The sequence below is a fragment of the Phalacrocorax carbo genome, chromosome 14 (genome assembly GCF_963921805.1).
Source record: "Phalacrocorax carbo chromosome 14, bPhaCar2.1, whole genome shotgun sequence".
NCBI classification, from domain to species: Eukaryota; Metazoa; Chordata; class Aves; order Suliformes; family Phalacrocoracidae; genus Phalacrocorax; species Phalacrocorax carbo.
The window spans coordinates 13694066-13707828 of record NC_087526.1 but is presented as its reverse complement, the minus strand read 5'-3'; positions in this window follow the sequence as shown (position 1 = coordinate 13707828).

Below are 13763 nucleotides of genomic sequence, written 5' to 3'. Positions count from 1 at the left end.
GTTTTTTGGTTGGGTTTTTTTTTAATCTGAGGATGGAGAAGAAAACATACAAATTGCACATAATAAGTGGAACACAGAGAAAAAGAGCCAGCTGTACTCACAGATGTTACAATGCAACCAAAGGTGCTTCTCTATTTTCTCTCCTCCTAGAATAAGCCATATACATCTAATGAATAATTCAAGAGATTTCCTCTATACAATTAATAGCACACAGTCCTTCTTGACTTGCCTTTAATCACACTCAGCACCCACTGGGCCTGGAAGGGAAAGTCAGCATTACTCATTTACTCAGGCAAACTCAGTGTTTTTCAGCCATCCCAATCCTTCACGGCTTTAACACCGCAGTTTGGGGAACAAAATCAGGATCCGTGGGCAGCCCTGTGAACTTTGCTCCTCACCAGGGGCAAAGTTTGGATTAAAGTCACTTGACATTTCACATCTCACTTGAACACAACCAGTGTTTATAAATGATGTGTGTAGGAGAAACCTGTGCTTAATTAGATGGACTCATTCAACTTAATTCACGCACAGTGATACATCACATTTATATTTGTGCAAATTCATGAAGATCCAGATCACTTAAAGAATGTAGCTTAGATGTAGAACCGACTCTATCAGTCTACAAGATACACACACTAGTTACTCTGAGTCTTCTAGACACCTATTATTAGCGGTGCAAATGGCATGGTTTCAAGTACCTGTGCGAGCCTACAGCTCAAGGCTGAAATCCAGTGTTTTCCCAGAAACTAACGAACAGAAAAATATCTCTGAAGCTTTGCAAATTAGGAGATGAAAAGAGAAAAAGAGTTCAGATATGGCTGAATCTGAAAATTATTCAGGATTTGCAAAAAAAAGGGTTTGTAAATGGTCTCCCCTGATCTGCCTGGAGCTGGTTCAGACCAGAAGACATCAAGGTGTAGCACAGTGGGAGTTTTGCTGAAAGCAAAAGTAAATTAAGTATGAGTCACAGGCAAGTGTTGTTAGAGAATATTGCATCTATCCCATCTATCAGAAAATCTGATTACGTTAATGTGTTTTGTTTAGAGACCTTTCTACATATATAAATCAAAAAGTTTTGCTTTGCCTTGTTGAACCGTTACGGCAGTCAAGCATCTTACCTCCACTGCCGGGGCTTTCATCCCAAATGCCATCACCCAGCTCTCCTGCAAAGCAGAGCCTCAGAGGGATAGCTGTCCGTCCCTCTGTCCTGCCTGGACAGACTAACCCCAGGGAGGCACACGAGCCACCATGCTCTCTGGGCAGCGAGAGGATGGCACACGACATCTGAACTACAGCTCCTGCAGGGCACTGAACCAGCTCTGGAAAACACAAAGAAAGGTGGAATTAACTGAAAATGACATGTTTTGATTTGGCTTAATAAGCCAAGATAGTTCAATCTGGATCCACTAGACTGGAATGATATATTTCATTTAAATCTTCTGACAAAAGACAAAAGTCTATGCATTGATTTGATTTAAAATCAGTTCTTCCCATGGAATATTTGATCTTTTTACTGAAAGTGCATTATCCATATACACAAACACTTAATACCTCTCATTACCACACGTCAGTGAGTTTGCTAAAAGACTGCTTGTGAGCTGCAGGACCTGATTCTCAATTATGGTAAAGTCATTTTACATCCTTTTACTCCCTGCTACCTAGAGCCATAAAATGAGTGTAAAAATAGTTATGTAGAAACATTAAGAGCCCGCAGGCAGAATACATTTCTGTTTGCAAACTGCGCCAGGCAGGCACAAGGACAGCCTTATGCAAGTGCACAAGCTGCCCTCAGACCCCCAAACCATGTCACCTGAGGGCTTGCTGCTCGGCCTGATGGCACTGCAAGGTGCTGAGAGAGACCGGGCTGCAGAGGTGAGCAGGATTAGGCCCACAAGCTGTGACATGAACTGCTACAGCTACATCTGATTATCCTGCAAGGGCTGCTTGTGCCCTGAGGATTAGTCCCTTTTTCTTTTTTCCCTTCCAGGTGTCAACAAGAAATACAGGAAAAAGCACCAAAGTTGGAGGAAGGGGGAAACGAGATCTTAAGTATGTCTTGAAAAAAATATAAATAAACTTTCCCACTCCCATGATGACTCGTATATTTGTCAACTGGTCTTTATGGGAAAGAGGTAAAGAAGATTTCCAATGCCTCATAGTGACATATATTCCCACTGAGGAACAAGGTTTGAAGAAATTTCTGAATTTTAAAATTATTGAGAGGCGGGATTATCACACCCAAGAACAACTGTGTGTGAAAGGAAATTGATTTCTAGTCTGCTAATAATTTATTTTACATTCTTTATAATCATATTCCAAAAAGCACATAATCTAGAACAATAAATAGTTCCAAGACATCTCCTCATTTATTCTCCCCACAACATTCTTTGGACTTGCTTAATTTCACAGCCCAAGGCTGCTCTAGTGTCTAGCTGAATTTTATATTGTGCCTGTTTAAGATGAAAAGCCATGAAAAAGCTGCTATTGCCTCCCTGCCAGTGCAGGTATCCTACAAGCGATGGCTCCCTGTGCTCTCCTTATTGAAAGCTCTCCTCTGGTTCTAAATAAGCATTTTAATTTGGTCTGCATTTGTAGCATTCAGGTGTTTCCATATACAGCCTGTGTTTTCCTTCTGAGCAGGCTACTTCTTTCTCTTCTGGCTTAGGGATGCTTCGGAATGTTTCCTCAGTGCTCCTCATTCTGAATTAACTGGGATAAGAGCTGGATTTTTAAAAGAAGCAAGTGGGAAACTGATCAAATGAACAAACTGAGCCAGAAAGAATTTATATTCATTGGACATTGAAAGGCAGCAACAGTGACCGTGAAGTTGGCCAAGCTGGTTAAACTGTGCTGCCCCACCTGCCTCCCTCCCCACAAGGTCCGTGGAGGTCCCCTGAGTGCTGGGGGAGGAAAGGCAGAGGGACCACACATTCGGCCTGCTCAAAGGTATCCACAACTGTGATTTCTAGGCACCAGAGTAAGGCACAGTAGTAAAAGAAAGACTGGGGAAACCGTGGGCCTGCTGCTGAACAAGGTGGGTGCCCTGGTGACGCAGGATGCAGAGAAGGCAGAGTTACTGAATGCCTTCTTTGCTTCAGTATTTACTGCTAAGGCTGGCCCTCGGGCATCCCAGTCCCCAGAGGTGAGAGAAAATCTGGAGAAATGACTACATCCCCTTGGCTGAGGAGGATTGGGTTAGGGATCATTTAGGCAAACAGGATCCTCGCAAATCCAAGGGCCGCAACAACTGCTGAGGGAGCTGGCAGTAGCTGTTGCTGAGCCACTCTCCATCATCTTTGAAAGGCCATGGAGGACAGGAAAGGTGCCCGAGGACTGGAGGAAAGCAAATGTCACTCCAGTCTTCAAAAAGAGCAAGAAGGAAGACCTGGAAAACTATAGGCCAGTAAGACTCATCTCCATCCCCAGAAAGGTGATGGTGCAGTTCATGCTGCAGGTCATCTCCCGGCATGTATAGGAAAAGAAGGTTACCAGAAGCAGTCAGCATGGATTCACCATGGGAAGGTCATGCCTGACCAACATGATAGCCTTCTACGATGGTGTGACTGGCTGGGTAGATGAAGGGAAAGCAGCGGATGTTGTCTATCTTGAGTTCAGGAAGGCATTCGACACTGTCTCCCATAGCATCCTCACAGGCAAGCTAAGGAAGTGTGGGCAGGATGAGTGGGCAGTGAGGTGGGCTGAGAACTGGCTCAGCAAGAGCTCAGAGGGTCACGATCAACAGGGCAGAGTCTGGCTGGAGGCCTGTCACTAGTGGTGCTCCCCAGGGGTCTGTGCTGGGTCCTGTCCTGTTCAACATAGTCATCAATGACCTGGATGATGGGATAGAGCGTAACCTCAGCAAGTTCGCTGGTGACACCAAGCTGGGAGGGGTGGCTGATACACCAGAAGGCTGTGCTGCCATCCAGCGAGACCTGGCCAGGCTGGAGAGCTGGGCCGGGGGAACCTCATGGAATTCAAGCAAAAGCAAGAGTTCCTGGGGAGGAAAAATCCCATCCACTGGTACAGGTTGGGGGTGACCTGCTGGAGAGCAGCTCTGTTGAGAAGGACCTGGGAAGGCCCAGTTCTGGGCTCCCCAGTTTAAGAAGGACAGGGAACTGCTTGAGCAAGTCCAGTGGAGAGCTACCAAGATGATCAGGGGCCTGGAGCATCTCCCATATGAGGAAAGCCTGAGAGACCTGGGTTTGTTCAGCCTGGGGAAGAGAAGACTGACGGGGGATCTCATCAATGCTTAGAAATATCTGAAGGGTGGCTGTAAAGAGGATGTGGCCAGACTCTTTCCAGTAGTGCCCAATGACAGGACAAGGGGCCACGGGCACAAGTTGGAACACAGGAAGTTCCACCTGAATATGAGGACAAACCCCTTCCCTGTGCGGGTGCCAGAGCAGAGGCACAGGCTGCCCAGAGAGGCTGTGGGGTCCCTTCCATGGAGATATTCACCCCCCGCCTGGATGCGGTCCTGTGCCCCTGCTCTGGGGGTGCCTGCTCCAGCAGGGGGTGCGACTGGGTGAGCTCCAGAGGTCCCTCTCAACCCCTGCCGTTCTGTGATTCTGTGAAATAACTGAAAAAACCCAATAACAACAGGGTGAGTCACCCTTAATATTTTAGCCAGAGGGTTTGTCTGTATGGATCAGTAAACTACCAAAAGGTGTGTGGACACTCATTTACTCCACAAAGGAAGAGAAACTGAGGCACAGACGGATTAAATAACATGTTCAAAGTCATAGCGACAGCAAATAAGTTTCATGCTCAGATACCCAGGGTGGCCACTGCTGAGTTTAGCTGCTTCTGGAAGGAAGCTTATATCTGGTGTCATTGGTTTCTATTAAAACAAATTCTTGCTCACTGGAAAAACTTCCTTTTCCTTAACACCCTGTGCAGAACATCTCAGGACCAAAATTCTTGGTGAAAGCTGAGAATTGGAAATTCATGTTAAACTTCTTCTTAAATATATTCCAGATATGGAAAGTGGTCAACACTAGAGGAATATCTTAAATTCCCAGTTTTTAAAGCAGTCCAGGAAAGAACTGTGGGATAAACAGGAAAATTCCTGACTTCCATGTGAATGCACCAACATTTTCATGTATTACTGTTCTATCTTTGGCTTGTTGTTTTGGTACTTTCTTCAAAACCATCTAACATTTCACCTACCAGAGATAAAAAAACCATTGTATTTAGGTATCTAATTTACCAAGTATCCTTGAGCCACAACTTTCAAACATCTTTGTTTGTCACTACTAGAAAGTCAAAGCATGCAGCTAATTAGGTCTTCGTTTCCCTCCACATTCATTCATCTGCAAAGTATTGAGCCACTTCCATTATAGGAAGCGATTAGATTTTAACATTTAAATTAAAAAATTAAAAAATAAGATCTTTCTCAAAAGAGGATAGGTAGCTATAGGAATTTACAGTTGAAAAAGGCCCTCCTGTGTCATCTTTACCAGTGCCTGTGTTTAGGAGGACCACAGTGTGTCATCCTCCTCCTGAGGTTACTGAACGCCACTGCAACTCTGAGGTGTTCCTGCCTGGACAGGTTTCAACCTCACTTTGGGAAATCTGCTCCTCTTTCTAATGGGCTGTGCCCTGAATGTCAGCTCTCTGGGCTATGCTCTATCCACACCACGGTCCAAGGCAGAGGCACTTTTGCAGGATGTAAAGAGCCATTCATTCGGCAGAAAGACCCAAGGACCTCAGGCATTGCTGCTTCCCCAAGCTTTCAAGGACTTGAAATCAGATTTGCCGCCATACCTTCTGCCTAAACTTGAGCAAGCTGCACTTAAAGTCTGCATCTGCTCTACAGTAAAAGATCACCCCTGAGTCTTGGCCAGAGGCCAAACTTACAGACGGCTGTGTTCTTCACTTGGTGGAGGACTTGGATGCTCACCCTGGTGGCAGTTCAGCTCCGCTACCTACAGGGCAGGCTGTAAATTCAAGGTAGATGGGCCACTGGGGCTGTGCCTGTCCCCAATATATCTGTTTTGTAAGAGTCACCTGATGACTGAGGCTGGGGAGGTAAAGTGGCCCAGGGATCTTAAAAGGATCTTGTTACCTTCCACGGCAGCAGACGGGATTTGTGGTGCAGCCTGCCCATAAGGGCAACGTGGATGCGCAGATTTGAGTTTTGGGATGCTGCAGGCTGCTGTTCCCAGGATAGTCAAGCCAAGGTAAGTGTTAACATAGCTCCTGTACTTCAATTTGTGCCTGCAAAATGAATGCTATTCTCATGGGCTGCAATAAGGTTGTAATATGCTTAAATACTTCATTAATGAGGACTCTGTAAGTACCACAGAGACAAACAAGATTTTAGAGGGGCAGAAGCCTTTGTGCTTTCCCCTTCTCCACAGGGGAGAATTTCAACTCACTGTCCAATTTGCAGTTGCTAACAGAAAATTATGCACATGGAGATGGATTTCCTAGCACAGTTCGTGCCTCAGCCTAATTGTTTTTAAACTTTGCATCCTGGGAAGAATTAGCAATCATGCTTTGGTAGATCTCTGTTCTTATAGTCGTCAGATTTTTAAAAATTTTCTTCCCATAATATCCCATATGTTTCTATTGCTTTCAGGGGAGTAGAGCTGAGTCATCTTCTAAGACCTGTTAATTCACAGAGTACATCAATCTACTGGACAAAGCATGTGCAGTCTGCTGTAGAGGTTTAGACAAACTTCCCTAATGGGGAAAATTATACCAGGAGTAAAGGTAAATCTTGTTAACATCATTGTTTGTATTTTTTTAACTATGCATACAAAGACAGATTAGTTTTTGTAGGGTATTTTTGAGGAAAGGAGGAATAAGAAGGTGAGAATGTCCGATTAAGACTACTGAGGCCAGGTATTTGCATGGAACCATCCCTTTGAGCCTCGCCAGCACTGATTCAGGAGCACCTGGGAAGTTGAGGTGAAATAGCAGCTTTTACCACCCTTCCTGATCTGGCTCCTGCTATAACTTAAAAACACTTCAAGGCTTCTTTAACTAATAGTGATAGATAACCACTTCCAAAGGCCACACTGTCATCCAGGATATGTCCCCACCACTCACTTCGACAGGCACAGCCTCTTGGCTTCTGCTTTAATGCCTCCTGTGTGACCTTAAATGTGAGAGGAAGGGAGTGGAGCTTACAATGGTCTGGCCTATGATGGCTGTAGAAAAATTCTGAACTCTTTGAATTGTTATGGTTAAACCTAACATTGACTCTGTTTTTAAAGTGTTCTTAAATCCTCCTACTCAGGGAAAGAGGATAAAAACAACCCATGACCTGGTTAACTTATCCATTTGTAACAATCACTGCTTTTTGAGGATAAGTAGTTCAAGGCGTTTTCCCCTAAACTGTTCCAAGCATTTGTTGGGTAAGATATTTTAGGATTTAGGCAATGTGCACCAAATGAGAGAAGAGGCCAAGAACTTGAGGCACTTGTGTCTGGTGGAAGTATCGGAACCCCACTCACCGCAGCACTGTAATATCCATCCCTTTACTTTTGCTTCTACAAAACTCTCTGAACTACTTTCCTTCAATGAAGACTGGTTCCCTTTCCATTGCTCTATTGTAGGCTTGTAATCTCAAGAAGGGTCCTAAAAATAGAAACACTACTCTAACATCTGTGCCCTTCTAGTGTCAGTAAAAGCAGGACACAAAGTGCTTTAAATCAGACTCTCATTCTCTGGAATAAGGAGGATCACCCCTCTCTGGTCAAAAGTCACAGATGGCAGATGTTTGTTTTTATCCCCTTCGGCCATTGGCTGTGGCAGATTCAAAGCTGCTACAAAGCGCTAAGGCTCTGCACCAGCTCTTAGCTCTGGGAAATCCTGGCTGTCTGCTCTCATTCATTCTCCTGAAGCAACCTTTAATCTTCCCAACGTTCCCTTCAGGCTCTCTGTACCAAGGCTGCAGCTAGAAGAATGTCTTCACACAGTCTCATAGTCCAGAAAAGCAATACAACCTCAAGGCATAGAGTGAAAAAGTGAACATCAAAGTTTTGTGTTTAAAATAAATAAATTAAAAAAACAAACACCAAAAAACAAAGCCACAAATAATCCCTCCATTAAATGAAAGTGATTGCCAGCTTCCCCATCCATGAAGCATTTGATCTGCTCATTCCTCTGAACATAAAAGCCAAGAAGTCCTGTGCCCCCTTCTCTCCTCATCTTTTTTTCCCCTTCAGCAAACTTCCTTATTGCAACAGAAGCACCAACCATGGAGGCACTGAACCACTGGGTTTGCAGTGGATCATACAGTCTGTATGGTAGCTGGCACTTCCCATCCGCTTTGCCTACCTTGAGCCTGCTGATCATCATGACTGACACACAATGGCTCATCCATGATGGAGTTTATAACCATCGTTTCCAAAGGAGCCCCAGGTGCCTTCTGACTGTCTGGATCTTGGATAGCCGTGAGGAAAGAACACCCATTGCCTTGGCTGCTCCTGTGATGCTCTGACATTTAGGTTCCAGTCCTGTTCAATATATTCATCAGTGACCTGGATGCAGGGACAGAGCGTAACCTCAGCAAGTTTGCTGGTGATACCAGGCTGGGAGGAGGGGCTGGTACTCCAGAAGGCCGTGCTGCCATCCAGCCAGACCTGGCCAGGCTGGAGAGCTGGGCCCAGGGGAACCTCATGGAATTCAACAAGAGCAAGTGCAAGGTCCTGCCCCTGGGGAGGAACAACCCCCCCACACCAGCACAGGCTGGGGCTGAACTACTGGAAAGCAGCTCTGCTGAGAAGGCCCTGGGGGTGCTGGGGGGCAGCGAGGTGACCCTGAGCAAGCACCATGCCCTTGTGGCCAAGAAGGCCAGCGGTGTCCTGGGGTGCATAGAAAAGAGTGTGGCCAGCAGATGGAGAGAGGTTATCCTCCCCCTCTACTCCGCCCCAGTGAGGCCACATCTGCAGTGCTGCATCCAGTTCTGGGCTCCCCAGTTTAAGAAGGACAGGGAACTACTAGAGAGTCGAGCGCAGAGCTGCCAAGATGATCAGGGGCCTGGAGCATCTCCCTTTTAAGGAAAGGCTGAGAGGCCTGGGTTTGTTCAGCCTGGAGAAGAGAAGGCTGAGGGGGATCTCATCAATACTTATAAATATCTGAAGGGTGGATGTCAAGAGGATGGGGCCAGACTCTTTCCAGTGGTGCCCAACGCCAGGCCAAGGGGCAACGGGCACAAGCTGGAACACGGGAAGTTCCACCTGAATATGAGGACAAACCCCTTCCCTGTGCGGGTGCCAGAGCAGGGGCACAGGCTGCCCAGAGAGGCTGTGGGGTCCCTTCCCTGGAGACATTCACCCCCCGCCTGGATGCGGTCCTGTGCCCCTGCTCTGGGGGTGCCTGCTCACGCAGGGGGTGGGACGGGGTGGTCTCCAGAGGTCCGTTCCAACCCCCGCCATTCTGTGATTCTGTGGTCTCACCTAGAATGAAGGGAAGGGCCCATGAGGTCCAAGATCTTGAATATCAGCATGCCTTGCCCACACTTTCCTGAATAAGATCCTGCTGTTACTACTGCCAGTGTACTTAATTTAAGAGTTAAATTACTTAATTACTTAATTCTTCTTTTTCTGACAGACCTAGCCTTAGCACAGCAAAGGCAGATATGTGATATGGAAAAACTCCTCTTATTTTTTAAGTTGAGGGAAAGCAAAGGAAACATAGTCAAGGGCTAAGTGAAATCAGAGGACAAGAACATGGAGAAATTTTCAAGGTGGCTGATCTGTGGTTAAAGGACAAGCCAGAAACAAAACCAAAGCTGCTAACCAGACCTTTGGAGTAATTTGAGGTGAGACAGAATCAGCGGAGATTTCATTACTCACAAATCCCTCCAAACACCTCTAAATAATTCATAGGAAACATTGGGAGATAAGACCAGGAGTCCCATTAGGAGGCCCATGGTATTGTTTTTGTTCATTAGGGTGAGTCACACAAAACACATTATTACATAAAGCAGGATGTCTCATTAATTACATCAGTCTGGGGCCTATAATGTACCAGTTCCTGGAAGAGCTCTGGGCGACTCAGTCCTTGTCCTCATTGTTCCAGAAAGTCCCACAGCACCTCCCTGCAGAAAGCCACCCATCACTCCCACCCCAGCTGTCGCTCAGGGTCTGGGTCCCAGCACCCTTGCTGTGACTCTGCCCGCGGGCACCAGCATGCATCTCTCCAGCAATGTCATCTCTCCCATGAGCTGCCCCTGGAGGACGCGAGTCTCCTCGTGCTCACCCCATGCAAGCACAGCACAGCTCCAGCTGGGCACCAAGCTCTGACAGCAACGAGGGAAAACCCACCCCTGAGCGAGGCTCCTGCTGCCGCCATCAACTCCAAGAAGATAACAGAGACTAAAGGAAGAGTGCTTATCACTATTGCGTTTGGAATAACAAGGCAGCACTGCGCTGTGGCTTTCAGAGTGAGAGGAACTGAAGCATTTCAGTGGCAGCTGCCAGCGCTTGCCCATACGGGCAAGTGGTAGCCGTGCCTGCCAGCTGGCGGCTGGGACCCTGCATTTCCTCACACATGCCGCACACGTGCAAACATCCACGAGGGCCAGCCCTGTTTGTACAGACGCCACTGCAAAGAGGTGCCATCCACTTCAGTCCTGCCGCCTGCAGGTATCCAAACAAGGGGAGCTTGAATTTCATGAGGAAAAATAGGGGGTTGGCTTTCCTTCGCTAAACAGATATTGTAGTGCCTGAGGAGGGTGCCCAGATTCCTAAAGGCCTGAGTCATTTCTGCAGAGACAGGAGAGACACCCTCCCTGGGGACATACCAGCAGTAGCTGAGAAGCTGTAGGCAGGCAACCCATCCCATCTGTGCAGCCTCTGCCCACTTTTGGAGCTCAGCAATGCAGCTCCCTCCTACACCTTCAACACAAAGAGTTGTGGGAGACATAAACCACTTCACTTCTCTACAAAACCACTGCAACCTCAGGGTTGTGGGGTGGACTCAATAAACTCCCCAGGACCCCTGCACCCTCCTTTCTACTGCCCTACAGCTTTCCAGGTAGTACTGCGCCCAGTGATGGGTGCTTGAACCCTGCAGTGATATGACACAGAGGTCAGGGACATGAATGGTAATTAGACTTCACTGTTTGGCACAGAAGAGGATCATATAAATATGTCAGGGGACCATTAAGATCTACACTAACATAACCTTTCTGAATAGAATTCACCCTATGCTTGGTTATATCCGGACTATGCACTACAAACATTACCAAAATATTGCTGCCAGGATACAGTGTTGGTTGCCTGTAGAGAAAGCATAGAATTTACTGGTGGAGAGAAGGGAAAAGGTCAGGGAACATCCTCGCATATTTTGCTCTCTAACAGCTAGTCCTTGTGACTATATCAATATGCAGTAGCAATGACAGGGACAGATGATCTAGAACTCCCTGCATTATTAATATACAGTGAAAGATGAGGCAGCTATTGTGAAAAGTATCTGTTTGCATGTTTAATATACAGCGCTCTAACCTCAATGCACTGCTACTTATGATGCTGTATTAAAACGCAGCTAACCTTTTAAGAAGTCCCACGCTGAATAGAATAGGAAACATTTGCTGAGTTTAAACACTCTTAAATGTTCCAGGCTTGGAAACAGGACTGTTAAGATCAGGAAAATTAAAAAAATGAAAAACAAAACAGGGAGGTGGGGGGAGAAAATGCAGTGAGAAATGCCAATGGTAGTGAAGGAGAAACAAAGAGAGGATAAGTGGTGGTGTGGGGAGACTTTAAGGTGTGTCCAGACTCTACCAGCACCCCTTTTGTCAGCCAAGTTAGGACTTCAGCTCCCCACATGGGATACCCACACCGTGATGCAGAGGGATGCAGCACCACACCTCACAACATGGGATGGTGTTTCTGACTCCTTCTTGAACCTCCATCTCTGCAAGGTACCATCCACTTGTGCATGCCTTGCCTAAGATGAGCAGTTCACCCCAGCACTTCAAATACCAGATTCTCATCCCATCATTGCATGAAACAAACTCCGTTCATCGCTCTGGTCTGGCTTCTGGAAGGGGCTTTCCTCCCTCGTCTTAAGCTCTGCCTCATGACAACTAGAAAAAATAAGCAATGAGACTTCTTTCTATAGCAGTAGGGGAGCAGGAAGAAAAGATAGGGCAGTGCAAGAGCCTAGGGGGCCATTATCCTCCATGAACCCCCGAATGGTCACATTATACATGAAATTATGTTGCCTAAAGAAAGTATGAATACGGCAGAGCCAGGTCTTTAATCTCTGTAGTAACCAAATCCCAGAAATACTTTATCCTAAACTCTTTAACATGGAGTGACTGAGCAACACATGTAGCAACTAGCCTTAACGCTTGCAGACAGCAAGGAGCCCAGGAGACATGGGTTGCTTTCTGATACGTTAAGTTTCAATAGAATTGTATGGTCTTTAGTTTACCTTGCCACGCAGGCACATTAGGCATGGATTTCTCTAAAGCCAGAACATCACAAGCTACCCAAACAACCTTGTCATTGCAATTTTGCAATTTCCCTCTTTTATGCATCTTTGAGCTCTGACTGCCATAAAATTTCATCTCCTCAGCCCACTGCCATCTGGAGCAAGGTTCAGACACAGTCACAAGCATAATGGGAAAGGATATTTCTGGAGAATGGTGGGAAGGTTAGCGATGAGTATGCTTAGAGCTGGTGATCTCTTTCTGTATCTCACTGTGACACTCTGGTCTCCACCGTATGATCTGCAACCACTAAGTGGAAGTTACTGGGAAGATTAAAAGAGTTCTGAGATCTGGCAGGAATTGGGGATTACAAAACCTCGGTCACCAATGCAGGGAGAGACTCCCCAAAGGATTTTCAATATGAAATTATCCCAATTCATCCAGGCGACTGGAGCAGGCCCTAGACCATCTGCAGAGCATCAGAAGGAGATTCTCAGCAGCTGTTGGGACTTTGCAACTCCCAAGTTTGTGCCAGCTCAGCTCTCAAGGGGACAAAGACGGATGTTGTTCAACTGTGTTAATTCCAAGTTATGTTAAGCTTCACAGGGAACATCAGAACCTTAATTATTGGGGTTAAACATGGACATCAGAGGATGTCTTGTAGCCTCCTGCTGTCAAGAAAACAGGTGGTACCCATTGATTCGCGCAGCTCAAGTAACACGCCGGCTTTCCAAACCGCCCTCTGGCTATGGGCTGGATGGCTCTGTTCTGGCTTCAGCAATACACAGCGTCTCCTTGAATGGCTTCAGCTCTCTGACAACCTCCTTTAGCCATTTCAGTGCTTTTGCTCTTTCTGCCGTGTCCCTGCCTTACAAGGCTATGTTCCTCCAACACTCCGCAAGGCAGAGACCAGAAAGGAGAAGAGAGATGCTAATGCCTTCACTAGTAGGTGTTAACAAGCCCATATCAGACAGGCTGTTTATCTCTGCTGGACTTAGCTGGAGGTGTTTGGATGCTTTTATGTGACTTGACATCTACCCCTCAAATAATCGACCCTGCATCCCCAAAAAGGCCAGAGACAGGCATTATTCTCTGATGCTATTTCTAGCATTGTCCAACAGACACCACAGGGAAGAAGAACAGCTGCAGCTCAGGCAGTTTTACAAGCTGTTACTGGCCTGGCCATTCCAGGCAATGCCTGTCAGGTCTGAGCAAGCTGGACTCCGGTAATCGGGCAAAGCTGTTGCTTGTTAGCCCCTCGCGGTCTCTTGACTTTTCATCTTGATTAAAGACTATGCTGAATGATAAAATTAGCAAGGCAGGAATCCTAATCCTTTCGCCGCGCCTGAAATCCAGTGGCCTGCCCACT